Source organism: Eschrichtius robustus, chromosome 19 (assembly GCF_028021215.1).
Source record: "Eschrichtius robustus isolate mEscRob2 chromosome 19, mEscRob2.pri, whole genome shotgun sequence".
Taxonomy (NCBI): domain Eukaryota; kingdom Metazoa; phylum Chordata; class Mammalia; order Artiodactyla; family Eschrichtiidae; genus Eschrichtius; species Eschrichtius robustus.
The window spans coordinates 70,011,761-70,032,918 of NC_090842.1; the positions used below are offsets into that span (position 1 = coordinate 70,011,761).

General features: G+C 45.7%; 1 long non-coding RNA gene across 1 annotated transcript; it reads right to left on the reverse strand.

Annotated features, from left to right (window-relative positions):
• LOC137752600 (uncharacterized) lies at window positions 1-7,169 on the reverse strand. Its single transcript, XR_011071213.1, has 3 exons — window positions 6,818-7,169; window positions 554-662; window positions 1-139 (listed from the first exon to the last, which is right to left on the reverse strand). It is a non-coding gene; the product is annotated as an uncharacterized lncRNA (long non-coding RNA).
• Window positions 7,170-21,158: the final 13,989 nt, after the last annotated feature.

Consider the following 21,158-nt stretch of genomic DNA (forward strand, 5'->3'; position numbering starts at 1 on the left):
AACAGGCATTGGGCAGTTGATCAAACAATTTTTTTTAAATTTTGTTTTGTTTGTCAGCTGATTTTCTGGAGGAGTTGTTAAGGAGGGGAGAGGCTGATCAACATGACGCTGGCCCAGGCTGATGTCAAAGTTCACGGTCCTGTGGGAAGGACAGAAGATTAACTAAAACTTGGTCAACAAAAGTTCCAACTGACCAATGGGACAAACAGCTCAGTTAATCATGTGTGAGACAAAGAATGGAAAAGTGTCTGGTCTTATCCTAGATGAACAAGGGGGTTATCTGCAAGTCCTATCTAAGTCAAGTGTGGAAGGGTGGTTCTTTGCAGTAAGATGTTTCCAGGAGCGCAAGGTAGAGAGGCTTCTTCTACTGCTGCTGTTTCCCTGGAATACAGGGCTGGGTAGCAGGGTCAGCGTTCTCAGAAGTATATCATCAGGGCCACATTGGTGATAAGACAATCAATCAGAATTAGAGACTTTACTTAGAGGTTAACATTTACTCACACAGGGGATAGCAACAGCTCCTATAGTCCAGGTGGCTGACAAGTCTCCTTACCTCTGCAAGGTGATCCCCTGATACAGCAGCGTAGCTGTTGCAGCTCTAGTGGCAGAGAATATCCCTGCTGTCTTCTCGCTGAGAACAGCCAAAGGCAGGAATTCCTTTCCTTTCACGACACCAAGAGAAAGAAAAGCTGGTTTGAAAAGCTAAACACCCACAAAATGGGACGGAAAGGGATGTGTGAGCAGTGCGTGGGAGTGGCACCCCCTGGAGTTTTGTGAGGGGCTGCCCAATGGGGCAATGTTTTGTTCCTGGAACTAGGAGCCCACCCAAGCCTGCGGGGGCCCAGCTGATGGAAGGTGAGCTGGTCAGCAGTGTTCCATGTGGTCCTGGGTGGGGTGCTGGGCCTCTTCCGCCTGCAATATTCCCTCATCCACGTGAGGCAGAGTGGTTCCTGACAGTGGCACCAACACTCAGCTTTTACACCCCAACTTTGAGGGCTCCCCCAGTAATAATGAGGAAATTCATCTTCCAGAGAAGAGGAGACATGGCTTAGACCAAACCAGGAGTTGAGGGAATCTGGGATTTCCAAGTCAGTCTGGTCTAAAACTGGCAGATATTTGAAAACAGACAAACAAACAAAAAACACAAGCTCTGCAGCAAGATGGCCTCGGTTCAAATCTGGGCTTTGCGTCTTACCAGCTGTGCCCTTCGAGTTAGTTACTTAACCTCTCTGTGCCTCAGCTTTCCTATCTGTTCCAAGGGGAAGTTCATATAGAGTCTATCTTATAGGGTTGCTAAAAGAACTGAGTCAATACACACATGCGCTTTACCAGGCTAGTAGTCATTAAGCCCTTAATCTATTACTATTGTTATTACTATTATTACTAGCTCCTCTTTCAACACTTGACAATTTATAAGCACTAAATAATAATAGAGAAAAACCAGAAACACCCTGAAAAAAAAGGCAATGAGGGAGGACCAGCACTACTCAATAGTAAACTGTATTGTGAAGCATCTATAATTTTAAAGTTGTAGTATTGGCACATGAGTAGATAGACATATTCAACAGAAAAGAAAATCCAGAAATAGACTCAATTACATATGGAAAGTTAGTGTATGATAAAAGGAGCACCTCAAAGAGTGAGGAAAAAGTAGACAATTTTGCTAAACTACTTAGTCTACCTGTGGCAAAAGATAAAATGAAATTCATTCCTCACACCTTACACTAGGATGAATTCTGAGTGGATCAAAGATTTAAATGTAAAATATGAAGCTTTACAAGTACTAGGAGAAACATGGGTGAATGTCTGCAAACCTTGAGAATATTTCCTACCCATGAATCAAAATCCCGAAGCAATAAAGGAAAATACTGATAAATTTGATGGTGTAAAAATAACCATTTGCATGAAAAAAAAACCCAACAACACTATTAGCAACATAAAAAGATTACAAACTGTGAAAAATTGCAATTTGCAAGGTTAATATTGCTAATAAGGAACTTCCAAAGCTAGAGTAAAAGACCAACAACAAAAAAAAATGGCTAAAATATGAACAGTTCACAGAACAAGAAATGTAATAGTTCTTAAACATATTAAAAGATGCTCATAACTAGAGAAATTCTCACTCATTAGAGAAACACAAATTAGAACTGTATTGAAATACCATTTTTTACCTATCAGATTGGCAAAGATTCAAAAGTTTGGTGCCATACCCAGCTGATGAGACGGTGGGGAACAGGTCCTACCATACATTGTTAGTGGGATGCAAAAGGTATAACCCCAAAGGACAGGAATTGGGCAAAATTAAAAACACATTTACCTTTGACCCAGCAATCCCACTTCTAGAGATCTATTCCAAATATACACTGTCAAAAATGCAAAATGACGTAGGCACAGGAGTATCCATTGCAGCACTGTTTGTAATAGTAAAACACTCAGTACAGCCTACATGTCATCAGTTGGGGGCTGGTGGAAGGAACTGTGGTCCTGCAACACAATGGTGCCCTAGCAGCTGGCAGAGAGTGATCACCCACCAAATCATTAGGTATAAGCAACGAAGTACATCAGAGCACTATGTGTGGTATGGAATATTTTACCCCAGGAAGAGTGTGGGATACACATGCAGAATGTATTTGCTTAGATACTTTTTAAAATGGGAGGATAATCCAAAATTAATATAAATGTTACCAGTGGGAGAGGGCAGGGATAGAGGGAGGAGCAGCCAAAGAGGCTAGGCTTCTCTAAGTGTAATTTTGCTTTTGTAGTTTTCATTTTGGAACCATGAGAGTGCTTTGCATAATTAGAAATTAGTTAAGTTTTAAGTGATCTCTAAAAATTGAAAGTGTTCAGTGAAAAGCTTATCACATGAATAATTATTTCCATTAACTTTAAAACACAGCAATTTCACTGTAGAGATAGATCCTAAGGACAAAAAGAACTGCAAATAACTCTTGAACTGTCAGTAATAAGATTGAAGGTAATTTGAAACACAAAGCAACTAAGTAATTCTGCTGATGTAATTGGGAGCCAAGATTTTCAGCTTTAAAAAAAAAGATCAAAGCATAAAATAAATAATTAAAGCCCTGTCACACTAAATTTGATATAGAAATATCAGGATAAATCTAAAATGTTTCTCTTTAAATATATATATATATATATATCCCAATTTTTAAATGTCCACTGAAGAGGTTTTTAACAATAACTACCATAGTAGCAATGAGTACTACTAGTACCCAGATTGTGGTCTCTAAAACACATTTCCCATTAAAAAGAACCAGGGTTCCTCAGCAAAATGGCCAATGCCAAGGCTGGGACTAGAAATTTACAGAATGAGCCTGTAACATCTTCTCAGACAGGAAAGTAAATAAGCTATCAAAGGCTACTGAGGTCATGTCAAAAGGACACAGGAGCCAGACTGAAGGAGCTGATCTTGGCCAAAGTTTGGTTAATTGAAGCATCAAATTGTTCACTGAAATAGGTTAAAACACAGAGAACATGTTTAAAATCCATGTATATAAAACACACTCACTGGCCACCTTTGAAGGATGCTAACACATCTCAGTTTTTTCAAAGCAAAGGGCAAGAATGAAGCATTTATCCTCTCTCTCCTGTACATCTTAGGGAAACCAAAAAAGTTGGTAAAGGAAAATTTTTCCTTATGGAAGAATTCCAGCAAGTAGACACAGAAAGAATGATATAATTAGAAAACCACTATTTTGTAACTCCTAATGAAATAATGGGTGTAAGGCGACGATCATCAATGACTGCTAGAACCCATCCTGTGAAAAATGTTGGAGAACTTTGTAATAGACGGATCAGGCTGTCAACACCTGAATGATCAAAATAAACATCAAAGAAGCGCGCCAGATATCATGTACCTTCTGATATGATGCAAAAGGAAACGTGCACCACCTATGAAAGACTGTCAAATATACATACAAATTTGAATCTAATTAAGCCTCTAGATCCAACTACCAGTTTACAGGAAAAACAAGGGAAAGAGAAATGACACCATAAGGATATCATTTAACCTTGAATATTCTAAAGTATTATGTATATCAAAGATTATAGACTTCCCCATTCATCAGAGTAGGGCCATTTCATTTCTGGGAAGTATTTGGACATGATGTTTATTTTAATAGAATGTTTCAATAAAAAGTATTCAAGTTAGTATTTTACTTTAATTAAAATCATTGTTATAAAAAAAAAAAATCCAAAATGTAGTAAAAATTCACAGGAAAAATTTACCTGGTTTCAGCAAATAAATGGGGCTTCCCTGGTAGCGCAGTGGTTGAGAATCTGCCTGCCAATGCAGGGGACACGGGTTCGAGCCCTGGTCTGGGAAGATCCCACATGCCGCGGAGCAACTAAGCCCGTGAGCCACAACTACTGAGCCTGCGCGTCTGGAGCCTGTGCTCCGCAACAAGAGAGGCCGCGACAGTGAGAGGCCCGCGCACCGCGATGAAGAGTGGCCCCCGCTCACCGCAACTGGAGAAAGCCCTCGCACAGAAACGAAGACCCAACACAGCCAAAAATAAATAAATAAATGAATTTATTTATTTAAAAAAAAACAAAAAAAACAAATAAATGGAAATAAAAGGAAAAAGCATTTGTGGAGGAAATCCATAAACTATAAGATTTAAGCACACATTAACCAAAATGCAAGGTGTGAACATTTTTCAGATCTCAATTTGAATAAACAAAAAATTTTTTAAAAAGACACAATTTGGGGTAATTTAAACACTGGATATTTGACATTAAGGGATTATTGCTAATATCTTTAGGTGTGTTAATGATTTTGTAGTTATATATTTAAACTCATTTTTTTCCCATGATATCTTTTTTTTTTCAATCGCTCAAACATCCCAGGAAGTTGTGCCATCATTAGCTCTTTTTTCTTTTTTATAACCTTTTATTTATTTATTTAAAGAAAATTTTTGGAGTATAGTTGATTTACAATGTTGTGTTAGTTTCAGGTGTACTATCTTTTTTATTTATTTATTTATTTATTTATTTTTGGCTGTGTTGGGTCTTCGTTTCTGTGCAAGGGCTTTCTCTAGTTGTGGCAAGCGGGGGCCACTCTTCATCGCGGTGCGCGGGCCTCTCACTATCGCGGCCTCTCTTGTTGTGGAGCACAGGCTCCAGACGCGCAGGCTCAGTAGTTGTGGCTCACGGGCTTGGTTGCTCCGCGTCATGTGGGATCTTCCCAGACCAGGGCTCGAACCCGTGTCCCCTGTATTAGCAGGCAGATTCTCAACCACTGCGCCACCAGGGAAGCCCTGTACTATCTTTTTTCTGATAGATATTGGTAATCTTATGTACTGATTATTAACAGCTTTATTGAGACATCATTCACATAAAATTCACCCACTTAAACTGTACAATTCACCCACTTAAACTGTGTTATGCAATGGTTTTTAGTATACTCAAGAGTTTTACAATTTTAGAACATTTTCATCACCCCCAAAAGACACAGATATCTATTTAGCAGTCACTCACATTGCCTCTAAAACTCCTCCAGCTCTAGGTAACCACTAATTTACTTTCTCTATGGATTTGTCTATTCTGGAAAAAATCATTATCTTTTAGAGATATGTTCTTAGGCATTTATGCGTGAGATGATGTGTCTGGGATTTGCTTCAAAATCATCCAGCAGTGGCTGAGAGCAGGTAGGGATAGATTAAATTTAAAAAGCAGAATGCTGACAGTAAATGCAGCTGAATAGTGCGTAGAGGAAGCATGGGGTTTCATCATACTATTCTCTTTACTCTTGTATGTTTGTAATTTTCTGTGATAAAAACAAACAAGGTCATCTATTTTACCATAATGAAAAGTCCCAAGGTGGGCATAGGCAATATTGATTCAGTGACTCCGGGAGGATCCCATTACTTATTCTGGTTCTTTCCATCTTTCTGCTCTGCCATTCTCAGCATGTTGACTTTGCCTCTTGGGCTGGTTTCCTCATGGTGCTGGCATGGCAGTACTTTTCTATACATTGCATGCAGACAACACTGTCCAGAGGCAACATAAGGGGACACACTAGTGTCTTATGTCCATTTTTAAGAGAGAGGGAAACTGCCCCAGAAGCCCCCAGCAGACTTGTCATTTCTCCTTGGCCAGAATGCCCTTGACTAATTCAATCGCAGGGCAAGAGGCATGAGACCACTCCATCAAGACTCTCCTTTGGGAAGTTAGGTTCCAGACATTCTGGAAGAATATACAAATTGCAGGGTCATGTGAGCAAGTATGAAGTGTGCAAATAAGAAGCGATGGCTTTGGGTAAAGCAACCAAGAAGGTCAACTCCAGGAGAGTCAAGGCAAGGAAGACTGGTCACAGGAGCAACCCAGACACAAGAGCACAATCCAGGAGCTTAACAATGCCTGAGGTTCAAGTAGAGCCAGAGTGGTTCCCACCAGAAGGCAGGCCTGGGAAGGTTTCCTGTGGTCTCTCCCTCCCTGAAGAGCCAGGGCAGGTTAGCAGGTCTGTGGGTCTTGGCCCCACAAACAATGGCCAGACCACATATAACAGAACTCTCTGACCCACAATCTCTGTAGCAACAGGCCCAAAACAGGACTTGGTCACTAACTGCCAGCTTCCCTATTTTTTGCCCCTGTCCCACTTACGACCCACGGGAGAAAGCCAGATAAGCTCCCCTGAGCAATCACATAGGATGACCCACTACTAGTTAGCCGGCCTCCAACTTCCATACTCCACACTCAGGACACACCTGAGGCCATTTCTGTTTGTTGCTGTCAAGCTTTCCCCCTCCTGTGCCGGCCTTTGAGCCTTTGCCAAACGCGAAGACTGTGGTGGACTTGCCTGCTCTAGCGGGCTCTGAAAAAACATCTTCTGTGCTCCTTATCAGGTGGTCTCCCTTCACTTCCGGCCGTTGCAAAGGCCCACGAGGAAAGCACGAAGCCGTGCACGGTTCAGACACGAACGTCGCGCCCTCGACCTGTGTCGCAGACGCCCACGAGGAGAATCAGAGTCGTCCATTAACTCGGGGCCGAGGGGCAGAGCTAAAGGGGAGCAACATTCTCAGCCACAACCCGAGCTGTTGTAAGAGATAAAAAGTTGGGTCGCCGACGCCCAGACACCAAAGGTCTCGACGCTGCCGCTGCTGCCGCCGCCCGGAGCAACGGCCGCAGCAGCAGCTGGAAAAACTACCACCGAAGCGAGAAAAACGGCCGCTAGCCCGCGGCCTTCTGGGACTTGTAGTTCGTTGCGCCGAGCGCGCGCACTTCCGCCACCCACCGGAAGTGTCGCCATTACCCGCGCGCGCAGGTGAGCCTGGCCCGGGAACCCGCTTGGGGGTCAGCTGTACCCCCGAGGCCACCCCAGCCCCAGAACATGGACACGTTTTCTTCCACTGGTACGCGGACTTTGAATTCAACTTGAAGAGAAAGCGTATGTTGTCCAGATGAACAAAGAATTAGGGGTAGTCCTGGCAGAGCAAATGGCATCGGGCAAACTCCGGACCAGGGTGTTGGGGGCCTGTGTTGGTTGTGTTTGGTGATGCCCCAAGTTAAGGGCTCGGTGTGAGAAGGGGCTGTATTGGTGAGCAGGACTAGTGGCGTGGAGAGCAGGGACACAAATTCCCTTGTGCGTGAGGGCTGGGGTTTGTATTACAGAGCCTCAGTAAGTAGACGCATCAGGCGGTGGATAACTCAGTGCAAGGGATAGTGCCAAGGGAGTAGAAAGAATGAGGAGGACTCTGACTTTCCATGTCTAGTGAGGAGCCAGGATGGAGGCCGCAGTGCAAGAGATGAGGAATCCGTGGTCACTCTCAGCTGTGTTGAGTCCAGGAGTCTTGTCAATGATAGAGTTAATCCATGGTTGATCTAAGAAAGGAATGGAACTTTAAAAAAAAAATTATTTGTTGTATTTATTTATTTTTCGCTGCACTGGGTCTTCGTTGCTGCGCGCGGGCTTTCTCTGGTTGCAGCGAGCGGGGGCCACTCTTCGTTGCGGTGCGTGGGCTTCTCACTGGGATGGCTTTTCTTGTTGCAGAGCACAGGCTCTAGGTGTATGGGCTTCAGTAGTTGTGGCACGCAGGCTCAGTAGTTGTGGTTCGCGGGCTCTAGAGCGCAGGTTCGGTAGTTGTGGAGCACGCACGGGCTTAGTTGCTCCACGGCATGTGGGATCTTCCTGGACCAGGGCTCGAACCGGTGTCCCCTGCAGTGGCAGGCGGATTCTTAACCACTGTGCCACCAGGAAAGCCGAGAAATGGAACATTTTATTCAAGCGAACCTGAGGATTATAACTCAGGAAATAGTCTTTCAGAAAGCTCTGAGGACTGTTCCACCCTAGAGGTCAAAGCACAGTTATATACCTTTTTGAGACAAAGGGTCATATATCACTTGATGAATTGACAGTTTATGTAATCCAGAGCTGCAGTACAAAGCCAGTAGTGGGTCACTGTGACCCCTTACAAAGAAGGAAGTTTGTCTCCTAAGGAGATAGGGTTAATGCAGATACAGTATACACACTAAATGGGAGGGAAGAGACCCAAACAAGCAGAGAAAAAGTTTATGTTTAAAGTTTTCTTGTCTTGCCATAAAATATGAATTTTACTTCATGAAGTCTTTAGAGGCATGGCTGGATGTGGAGGAGGGAATGGCAGTGGCAGGGAACCTGGGAGGGAGGTCTAGGCTGGACATAAAGCCTGGGGCAGCCCTTGAAACCCCACCCCCTCACAGGCAGGGAAAGAGGAAACTAGAAAAGGAAGGAGAAAGAGAGGCCTCTAGAAAGAGGGACCCTTGCCAGACCAGCCCCCTCCTGGGTCCAGCATGAGGAAAAGAAGGGGAGTTTTATGTCCAACTATAACCAATATAATTAAATCTGCTGTGCCCCTACTGTGTGTCAGCACATTGTTAAGCAACTGTAAATGCAGCTCACATAATCATCACAGCAGCACCACAAGGCAGGCCCTGCTCTTCCCCCGGATGTCTACAGATGAGTCCTGGTGGAACTAGGACTTTGCAAGCAGGCAGTCTGGCTGCGGAGGAGAGGTGTTCCCAGCCCTCACCCTGGGGTGTCTCCAGACTAGGAAGAAGAGGATCAGAGGGTGGAAATGGACACGGGTGGTAGGAGATTGCCTGTGGATGGACGGGAATGTCAGAACAAGCTAGCATCATATAGAGTCTTCAGCGGCCTTCTTAGGTGTGGTGAACATCTGTGTGTGTGCATGGCATGGGTGTGCTTTTGGTACAGGCAGGGTGAGAGGGAGTCAAACATAGGGAAGGGTTTGGGGCAAGATGCAGGAGGATTTTTGCCTGGCTGTCTCAGTGGGACTGTCACATGACTACAGCCAAGATACTAGATGGGCAGAGTATGGGAAGCAACGACAGTGTTAAGTAAAGCAGGGGATAATAGGTGTGGCCCACGGGCAGTGGGGCAGCACCCAGCAGCTCCAGAAGGATGATACCCGCCTCTCAGCGTGCCCTTAGCTGTCCTCCTGGTGATTTTCATATCCTCCTTGCCCCCATCCCCCACCTCCATTTTTAGAAACCAACTGATGTTTCATTGGGATTTTTAAAAATTGTACGATTAATTGTTTTGACACTGCCTCCACTTCTCCCTATTTAGTATCTTGAAATAAGAGGAAAAACTGGTCCCTCCTTTATTTGAGTGTTGAGGGACTGCTGTGTATCTTTGGGCTCATGGTTCAGACACCCCAGCACGTGTCTCAAGGCATTTACCTTGAGCCTGGGGTAGCCCAGACCCGGACCCAGGCAGACTGGCCCTCTCCGAAAGCTGGCTCGGCCACCTCAGCTGACCTCAGAGCCTTGAACAGGGAGAACACGTGTTCAGAGCCCCGCCTCCCTGCCCCTCACTCCCCAAGGGGTGGTCCTCAGCTGGCATTGGCCACCCTCTCCTTTGGGGATGGGCATGGACTCGGGAGCGTGGAGATACTGAGGTGGGGCTGAATCCCGAATTGTTCCCCCAACCCCAGCCCTGCCTTCTGAGGACCTCTGCCCTCTTCAGGACAGCTTCTCCAGGTATGAGGAGGAAATGGAGGCATATTCTCAGCAGATCCTGTCTCAGGTGAGTTGGGGACCTTCGCTTTCATTGCCTTAGTCTCCTCGGCTGTAAAATGTGTCCAAGTATAACACCCAACTCCTCAGGCCAGCACACACGAGAGTTCTGTAATGCTGCCCTATGCCTTGGGGTGAAGTCTACAGGCTCCCTGCGTGAACAAGCCAGGAGCTCCACAAACCTGGTTCCCTGGACCAGGTCTCTGCCTCAGAGTTTTTATTTGTGGTTTTTGCTCAGTTGGCTCTTGAGGGCAGGCAGAGCTGAGCCTCCGTAGACATGCAGGCACTCTGGGCCCACTGATCCTCGCTGAGACCACTCAGGAGGGCAGCTGAGAGTGTCCCCGTAAAGAGCCAGAGTCGCCCTTAGACGGCTCACGGTGCAGCACACGGTGGGTGGGGGTGGGTCCCTGACCTCCTTCAGGGTCCCAGCAGCATACACTTGCCTGTGCTTCCTGGGTGCCAGGGGTCAGTTGCACTCATGTCCTGTGAGACTCCCCGGTGCAGGAGGCTGTCTTCATAGTCGCATCAGGGCAGCTCATGCCGAGAAGTTCAGGGACACGTCCAGGTGTCCAGCTAGCAAGTCGTGAAGCAGAGAGGCCAACTTGGCCTGGCCCCCAAGGCCAGGGCATGTGGCCCCTTACCTCCTCGCCTCCCTTGAGCATAGGCTTGACCAGCCTTTTCTGTAAAGGGCCAGGTGGGGACTATTTTAGGTTCTTCAGGCCACATACAGCTTCTACCTCATATCCTTTTTTTTTTTATGTGGTCCTTTAAAAACATAAAATCCTTTCTCAGCTCTATTAGTCTACTTGGGCTGCTGTAACACAGTACCACCCGCTGGGTGGCTTGGACAACAGCCATTTGTTTTCTCACAGTTCTGCAGGCTGGAAGTCCAAGATCAGGGTGCTAGCAGGGTTGGTTTCTGGTGAGGACTCTTTCTGGCTTTCAGATGGTGCCTTCTCTATGTCTCCACATAGTAGGGAGAGAGAGAGGCCTCTGGTTTCTCCTCCTCCTCTTGTAAGGACACCAGTCCCATCACATTAGAGCCCTGCCCTATGATCTCCATTAGCATTAATTACTTCCATAAAGGCCCTGTCTCCAGATAAGTCACATTGTGGGGTAGGACTTCTGCATGCGGATTCATGGGGGAACAATTCAGCTCATGGCATTAGCCTTCTAAAAACACACCACAGCCCTGATTTGTCCCATGGGCCACTGTGTGCTGACCCCTGATTTAGAGCATCCTCTTTGACTGGCTTCCAATCTGTGATTCTGTAGAGAGGCTGGGGATGGGGATCTCCAAGAGGGGTCCCCGTTGTTTTCCAAAACAGAAAATCGGGATCACTGGTGTGACCAGCGGTAGATGAGATACCCAGGCAGAAATGAAAACGCCACGGGCCTTAGTCTGAGTCTGATCTGAGCAAGGGGTTCTCCCTCCCCTGTACTGTCCTGTCCCCCCAACCTCCTCGTCGAGAAAGCAGGGTCCCATGGTAACACCAGTGATGTTTCAGCCACCTGTGAGCTTCAAGGACGTGGCTGTGACCTTCACATGGGAGGAGTGGGGACAGCTGGACCTGGCTCAGAGGATGCTGTACCGTGAGGTGACTCTGGAGACCTGCAGTCACCTGGTCTCCCTGGGTAAGGCAGGCACTGCCCATCGCAGGACCCAGAGCGCGGCTCATCTAAAGGGTGTGCCCAGGCTGGGCCGAAACGTGCTGGAAGTGGGTCCCTTTGAGATTTGGGTCCTGGTATTGCCGCTCATTCCACCTCCAGAGCAGGTCTGTGGCTTGTGGTTCAGGGAGTGGGAAATCTCGGGAGGGTGCGGGGGCCCTCCTAGTCCATTCACGTCTGACCCCAGGGGTGAGGGCTGGGCCTGTCACCAAGCAGAAGACCAAGCCCTCTGTTTTTCCTCCATTGACCAGGGCTTCTGCTTTCAAAACCGGATGTGATCGCCCGACTGGAGCAAGGGGAGGACCCATGGAGGGTGGAGCAGGGACCTCCCCGAGGTGAGAACAGGCCAGCGGCCCAGTGGTTAAGGTCCAAGGAGCAGGGAGGCCGTTTTCGGGGTTTGCTCAGGTGTTCTCTGCTGCCTCGTCGTGTCCAACAAGGCAGCTATGTTCTCAACCACATCAGCGTGTCTCTGTGCCCAGCCCACCCATGAAGAACACTTGTTGCTGTCGTCAGGACCTGTCTCACACATGGGTTCATTTCTGTCCCCGTCTTCCTCTGGTCTTCACCCCTCTGCTGCCGCATCTTATTCCCATGTCCTCATGCCCCCTCTTTTCCTCCATCCTCTCATCCTGACTTCTACCCAGGGTGGAAGCTCCTCAGCCCTCCCCTTCAGGCTGGTCTTTGCTCTGCCATTTGGGTGATCAGCCCTCCTCCATGTTGGACGTTCCCATGTCTTCAAGATGATCCCAAGGTGTGGTAAAAACTTGTGCATCCAAGCCTTCCAGAAGGATTCCTACTAAATCTTCCTGGACCTGCTTTCCCACCTCCCCTCATCCCATAGGCCCACCTCCTACCCTGTGTGTCAGCCTAATTGGAATTATTTTTTCTTTCTCTTTTTTTCTTTTAGAGCTGTATCAAAATACAGTTTACATACCATACAGCTCACCCATTTAAAGTATGCAAGGGCTCTTAGTATATTCGCAACATGTGTATCCATCACCACTATCTATTTTAGAACACGTTCATCATACTGACTAATTGGGCTGCTTCTGATCTTTTGTTGTTTTGTTTTAATTCATAGACTTTATTTTCTTATTTTATTTATTTAGCTGCACCGGGTCTTAGTTGCGGCATGTGGGATCTTTAGTCATGGCATGCGAACTCTTAGTTGCGGCATATGGGATCTAGTTCCCTGACCAGGGATCAAACCCCGGCCCCCTGCATTGGGAGCACGGAGTCTTAGTCACTGGACCACCAGGAAAGTCCCCATTGATAGATTTTATTTTTTAGAGCAGTTTCATGCTTACAGAATGTACAGAGTTCCCGTATACCACCCCACCCCACACAGTTTCCCCTATTATTAATGTCTTTCATTCTTTGGCACATTTGTTACAGTCGATGAACTTATATTGATACATTATTATCAGCAGAGATCAACAGTTTACATTAGGTTCGCTGTGGTGTTGTATGTTCTGTGGGTTTGGACAAATATATAATGTTATATATGCACCACTATAGTATCGTACAGAGTAGTTCCACTGCCCTAAAAATCCTCTGTGCTCCACCTATTCACCCTCCCTCCACCCTAACGCCTGGTAACCACTGATTATTTTACTGTCTCTGTAGTTTTACCTTTTCCAGAATATCCTATAGTTGGAATCATGCAGTACGTGTTCTTTGCTGAGTGACTGCTTTCATTTAGCAGTAAGCAACATGTTTGTCCTTTATAACACCTTGCCCCAGCCTGGAGGTGTTTAATTTATCTCATGTGTTCCTGCGCCTTTTTACCTTGTTACTCTCTTGCCTGCAGCTTCTGTTATTTCTTACTTCTGAACTCTTAACCTACTTTTACTTACCTGTGGTTCTCAAATGACATCATTCTGAATTTAGTTTACCAGCAGTGTCTTTCTTCTCTTCTGTCAAAGATGTTACTTTCTTGCTGACCCGCACAATCTGTCTTCCTCATTTCAAGATCTTGGTGCAGATGCTACTGTAGAATTTTAACCTCCTTTGCCCAGTTTCCAACAGCCAGGCACATCTTGGACATATCTTAGCCACTCAAAGATTTCTTTCCTTTCCTCCACTATCCCCAAATACCCTTTCACTCCCCTTCGTGGGGCTGTTGTTTCATTTGAAAAGTTCTCATCATCAGAGATTCCAAGTCAACACCCCAAAGGAACACAGCAGAGTCTTGGGAAGGAGAACAGTGCTGGTCGTGGGAGGGGTTGGGCATAGATAAGGACCTTCCCCAAGAGGGAAAGAAGGTCTTTGTTGGGCAGAAGGGAAACGTCCTCCTGGAAGTCAAAGGATAGCTGGAGAGTGTAGGTCATACTTTGCCAAATGGAGGATACTTATCTCCTTGGCAGCCATAGGGAGAGAAGCATGAGACCCTGGGCAAAGGCCTTGATATTACTGGATGTGGGTGGCTACCCGACTGAAAAGGACAGTATGTGGGCAAAGTGACAAGTAAAAAGGGAATCCTGGAGGACGCAGGCGAGGATCCTGAGCTGGGAGCCTGTGGCACTCTTTGTTAAAGGCCCAGTATCTTCAACAGGTGGAGGAATCCCCTTTAGAACAATAATAAGGGTGATGACATCAACAATACCGTGTATAGCAGTGCACCGTGTGCCAGACACGGTGGGAGGCTCACATGCTCATTCATTTACGCCTCGAAGTAACCCTTGTTAGCTAAGCATTCGTATTCCTGGCTTACTGCCAAGGAAATCGAGCCTCAGAAGTCGCCAGCTGGTGGAGTCCACTTGTGGCCCAGTCTGGCCAAGCACCCTGCTTCAGGGACCACAGCACTTTTCTGGGGAGTCTGTGACATCAATTCTGGAGTGGTTAAAGAGCCTTTTTTTTCTCTGTGGGCAGCCTGAAGCGATGGTAGAAATGGTGCGTTAAGAATATTAAATTAGTATTGGTATTTGGGATCTCGTTTCAAGATCCAGCACCAGGAAATGGATAGACTAAGATTGTGGATCATAAGGTTGAGGCACATGTTAAGATCCTGCTTCCTGTGACTGCTATTACAGATTACCAGCTTGGTGGCTTAAAACAACACAAATTGATTCTCCCACAGTTCTGGAGGCTACAAGTCCAAAATCAGTATCATTGGGTTAAAATGAAGGTGCAGCAGGGCCATGCTCCCTCCGGAGGCTCCAATAGGGAATCCATTCCTTGTCTCTTCCAGGTTCTGGTGGCTGTGGGATTCCTTGGTCTGTGCCCACATCACTTCAGTCTTTAAGGCCAACACCTTCAGATCTCTTTGCTCTGTGTTCAGAATGCTTTCTCTGTGTGTATCAAATCTCCTCTGCCTCCTTCATATAAGGACACTTGTGATAACATTTGGGGCCCATCCAGATAACCTCCCCATCTCAAATCCTTAACACATCTGTAAAGATCCTTTTTCCAAATAAGGTATCATATTGACAGGTCCAAGCAAAGAGAATGTAGGTATCTGTTGTGGTGATTGAGGGCTTTATACCTTCAGACCCAAATTTTTTGTGTGAATTTCTCCTTTAAGCTTCACCCTTCCCTGCTTATTTTATTCCTCTGCTCCCTCTTTGGGGACCAGTCTTCCTGAGTCATCTCTTCATTATCTTTGCTTGCTTTTTTGTATTTTACCACTGATTTCCTCTTTGCTGAGCCATCCCTTCCTTTCACACCCTGCATGAAATTACAGTCCATGGATTAGAAACAAACCCAGAGATACCTCTCATACTTGGTGGTCTCCTTCATCCCACTCTCCCCTTCTAATGCTTCTCCAGTAATTCAGGCAATTTGGATTTCTTTCAGACTGGAAGACTACACTTGAAAAGAAAGAGTCAGCTTCTGAAGAGGGTATTGCTGTGGAAGAGCCATCTCACCACATGGAAATGAAACACTGTGTACAGGAGGAGGGCCCCTGGTTGGTGTCATTAGGAGAAGTGCAGCATTGGAGGGACCAGCTAGGGAAGCACCAGGAGGACTCTCTGAGTCAAACAGTACTTACCTCAGAGAGACTTTTTGCTCAAGGGGGTAGTTATCTGAGTCTAAGCCTTCTACCTCCAACATTACCCACAAGAACACATTTCCATAAGCTCAACTCACAGGTTAAAAGGTTGAAACAGAACTCGGTTTTCATTAATCATCAGAAAAACTGGGCTGATCTGAAGTCCTGTGAAGATCATCAAAGTGCTAGAGCCTTCTGTCAGAGCATTTACTTGAATAAAATTGCAAATGTTGAAACGGGAAATAAAAAACCTTATGATTATACTGTCAGTAGTGACTCTTTCAACTGTGGTACCTCCCTTCGTTTTCTTAATAGAATTTTTTCAGCAGAGAATGGCAATGACAGTAAGGATGGAAACAGCATTAATCATAGCATGTCTCTGAATGAACACAAGCCAATGAATTTTGGAGAAAGTCAGTACGAGTGCAATGAATGCCTTGTACAAACCGAAATAAGTGATCCTGGAGAGGCACCATTCAGATGTGAGGAGGACTGTGGTGCCTTCCACGTGGCCTCATCTTTTCCTGACTGTGACATCATTCAGACTGGAAAGAAGTCATATGCATGTAATCAGTGTGCAAAATCTTTCAGCTGTTGCTCTAAGCTTGTTGTACACAAGAGAACACACACGGGAGAAAAGCCATATGAATGTACTCGGTGTGGGAAGTCTTTCAGCCAGAGCTATGACCTGGTTGTACACCAGAGAAGTCACACTGGAGAAAAGCCCTATGAATGCAACCAGTGTGGGAAATCCTTCACCCAGAGTTCCAAACTTATTAGGCATCAACGAACTCACACTGGAGAAAAACCATATAAATGTCATGAATGTGGAAAATCTTTCAGGTGGAACTCTAACCTTACTGTTCATCAAAGAATTCATACTGGAGAGAAACCTTATGAGTGTGCGCATTGTGGAAAGTCCTTCAGTCAAAGCTCTGACTTTGTTGCACATAAAAGGACTCACACTGGAGAGAAACCCTATGAATGTAACCAGTGTGGAAAATCTTTCATTCGAAGCACTCAGCTTACTAGGCATCTGCGAATTCACACTGGAGAGAAGCCATATAAATGCAATCAGTGTGACAAAGCCTTCACTGGGAGCTCTCACCTTATTGAACATCAGAGAACTCATACTGGAGAGAAACCGTTTGAATGTAATCAGTGTGGGAAAGGCTTCACTGGGAGCTCTCACCTTCTTTCACATCAGAGAATTCATTCTGGAGAGAAACCGTATGAGTGTAATGACTGTGGGAAAGCTTTTCGGCAGCGATCTCAGCTTGTTGTGCATCAGCGAACACATACTGGAGAGAAACCTTATGAATGCAGTCATTGTGGAAAAGCTTTCAGCCAGAGGTCTCCCCTCATTGTGCATCAGAGAATACACATTGGAGAGAAGCCCTATCAGTGTAACATGTGTGCTAAAGCCTTCAGTCAGAGGTCACGCCTTATTGAACATCAGAGAACACATACTGGAGAAAAGCCCTATGAATGCATTGACTGTGGGAAAGCCTTCAATGATCGATCAACGCTTACAAAACATGAGAGAACACACACTGGGGAAAAACCCTATGAATGTAATCATTGTGAAAAGGCCTTCAGCCAGCGGTGTCAACTTACTAGGCATCAGAGAATCCATATTGGAGAGAAACCCTATGAATGTAATGAGTGTGGAAAAGCTTTCAGTTATAGTACATCCCTTATTCAACATGAGAAAACCCATGGGAGAGAAACCCTATGAATAATCAAGATGGAAAAGCTCACTGCCAGACTTTCTTTACTAGACATCAGATGACCAAGGTATGAGTCTCAGAGTGTAATCTAATGACCACATACATCAGAATTGCTTGGAGTGTGTGTGTTGAAACTGCATATTACCAAGCTTACCCTCATTTTACTACATCAGAATATCTAGCAGTAAAACCCAGGAGCCTGCAGTTTCCAAAAGGAGCACACGTGATTTGTATGTATACTAAAATTTATATACTTCTGCATTTAGGTCATGAATATGACCACTGATGAAAAACGTTCAGTCAGAGCTCTCAGCAGGAGTTAGAAAACTCAGAATGCAGCTGTACCCCCCAGATAATCTTTTTAGTGCATACAGCCACCCAAACTCAGTCAGACGTTGTCTCCACATTCATGGAAATGATGGGGAACTGAAAGATACTCTTTACACAGAGCCCCAAACACTCAACCTAAGAAGAAACCATTGCATGAGGAAGTTGGTGTTTGGAAATGAAATTTGAAGCCAGCCATGTTCAGTGTAAACCAGTAATTAAAAACACAAATTGGGGAATTTTTTGGTGGTCCAGTGGTTAGGACTTGGTCCTTTCACTGCCGGGGCCTGGGTTCTATCAACGGTCAGGGAAATAAGATCCCGCTGTGTGGCATGGCAAAAATAAACAAACAAAAAACAAATTGAAGGAGAACTAATGATGGGAAGTCTTCTAAAATGATTTTTATTGGAATTAAAAGTAGACTCTGAATTTTTCAGGGACTCTATCATGCTCTAACTTAAGGTTGTTGCTCAGTTAGGTTGACTAATCAAAAGATGTCAAGTGAAGTGAAAACAGGGCTCAAAACAGTATATACACAGAATGTTACAACATATAAAATCATGTGCACAGATGGTTGGTTAAGAAGGTCAACTCGGCAGCATGTTCAAAAAAGGCTGAAGTGTAAATCAATGGTGAAGCAAGTAGGAGAGGCCATTATTGCAGGTTTGAGCAAGGTGAAAGCAGGTGAGAGCATCGCCTGGAGATGCAGAGTGGGAAAGGCTGAAGCTAGGAACTTGCAAAGAGGGAGCTGCTGGAGTGGAGGTCACAGCCCCCCTGTCAGAGCTGTAGACTGACAAGTGGGGCAGGAAAGCAGGGTTCATTGAAGGTCTGTCCGTGAAACTCCCTAATTTGCTCTCCCTTCTCTTGCATTAAGTATCTGGCCATGGGTAAGCAAAAAATACAGTAGAGGGCTTCCCTGGTGGCGCAGTGCTTGGGAGTCTGTCTGCCAGTGCAGGGGACACGGGTTCGAGCCCTGGTCTGGGAGGATCCCACATGCCGCGGAGCGGCTGGGCCTGTGAGCCACAGTTACTGAGCCTGCGCGTCTGGAGCCTGCGCTCCACAACAAGAAGGGCCGCGATAATGAGAGGCCCGCGCACCGCTATGAAGAGTGGTCCCCACTTGCCACAACTAGAGAAAGCCCTCGCACAGAAATGAAGACCCAACCCAGCCGTAAATAAAATAAATAAATAAATAATTTAAAAAAAAATACAGTAGAGAATGAATTATGTGCTATAAAAAAAACTCTGAGGGACTAGGGAATCTGGTGTATTATGCTCCAGAACAAGTGCTGCCTTATTTTGGCATTTCAAGGATCTTCATCCTAACAGCTGGTTCTTACCCTTTTAATCCTAAAGCAAAGTGTGCCATTAAACCAGCCCCACCCCTCTGTGGAGCTTACCCTCTGCTTTCTGATAGCTTCTTCAATATCATTAGAGCTAGGGAGTGAAAGATTAAGAAAGCCTCCAACATGAATGAAAAAATATCTGGGGCTTCCCTGGTGGTGCTGTGGTTAAGAATCCGCCTGCCAATGCAGGGGACACGGGTTTGAGCCCTGGTCCGGGAAGATCCCACATGCTGCAGAGCAGCTAAGCCCGTGTGCCACAACTACTGAGCCTGCACTCTAGAGCCCGCGAGCCACAACTACTGAAGCCCACGCGCCTAGAGCCCATGACCCGCAACAAGAGAAGCCACCGCAATGAGGAGCCCCCGCTCACCACAACTAGAGAAAGCCCACGCACAGCAATGAAGACCCAACGCAGCCAAAAATAAATAAATTAATAAAATTATTTTTTTTTAAATCTAAGATAAAACAGAAAAAAAAAACACCACCAAAGAGAACAGATATTCAAGAGAAATAAATATTTTAAATATTTTATTCTAGGAGTGAGTCAAGAAATAATTGCAAATGAAAAATAAATCCAAGATGCTCTTTTAAAAAGAATAGACTTCCTGGGCTTCCCTGGTAGCACAGTGGTTGAGAATCTGCCTGCCAATGCAGGGGACACGGGTTCGAGCCCTGGTCTGCGAAGATCCCACATGCCGCGGAGCAACTGGGCCCGTGAGCCACAACTACTGAGCCTGCGCATCTGGAGACTGTGCTCCACAATAAGAGAGGCCGCGATAGTGAGAGGCCCGCGCACCGCAATGAAGAGTGGCCCCCACTCGCCACAACTAGAGAAAGCTCTCGCACAGAAACGAAGACCCAACACAGCTAAAAATAAAATAAATAAATAAATAAATTTAAAAAGAATAGACTTCCTGAAATTAAAAGTAAGACTGTTGGGCCAAAAAGAAAAGAAAAGAAACAAAGAAAAAGGGAAACTTCCAGAGCTGAAAGATCTTCATATCCTGGATAGATCCATGCAGCATGAGAAATTGAGAACACAATTAAAAAGACATCACAGACTGGGACTTCTCAGGTGGTGCAGTGGTTAAGAATCCGCCTGCCAATGCAGGCGACACAGGTTCGAGCCCTGGTCCGGGAAGATCCCACATGCCACGGAGCAACTAAGCCCGTGCACCACAACTACTGAGCCTGCGCTCTAGAGCCTGCGAGCCACAACTACTGAAGCCCGCGTGCCTAGAGCCTGTGCACCGCAACAAGAGAAGCCACCATGAGAAGCCCACGCACCACAACAAAAGAGTAGCCCCTGCCTGCCACAACTAGAGAAAGCTCGCGCAGCAACAAAGACCCAAGACAGCCACACACACACAAAAAAAAAAACACAGAAACTTCTGGAAAGAGTTTTGAAAGTAGAAAAGGAATATTTTTTTAAGAAAAAGGAATGTTTCTTCTAATTAAAAAAAAGTTAATCAGAGACTTCAAAGTAAGCAAATTGTTTGAGAAAATGTACAGATTGTACAAGACAATTGCAGTCCAAATGTGAAGCAAACTTTTTTTTTTATAAATTTATTTATTTACTTTTGGCTGCATTGGGTCTTCAATGCTGCACGTGGGCTTTCTCTAGTTGCGGCGAGTGGGGGCTACTCTTCGTTGCGGTGCATGGGCTTCTCATTGCCGTGGCTTCTGTTGTTGGGGAGCATGGGCTCTAGGCTCGCGGACTTCAGTAGTTCTGGCACTCGGGCTCAGTAGTTGTGGCTCTCGGGCTCTAGAGCACAGGCTCAGTAGTTGTGGCGCACGAGCTTAGTTGTTCTGCAGCATGTGGGATCTTCCCAGACCAGGGCTTGAACCCATGTCCCCTGCATTGGCAGGTGGATTTTTAACCACTGCACCACCAGGAAAGCCCCTGAACCAAACTTTAGAAAGGAGTATTCATTTGACCCTTGTGTTAATAATTCTTCCTGGAAGAGGCAGAGGACTCAGGAAATTGGAAAAAAAGAGGGGGAAATATAATCATTGTTTTGATTGGCCCTTCACTGAACAGTGTTTGCATAGCTCTGATATA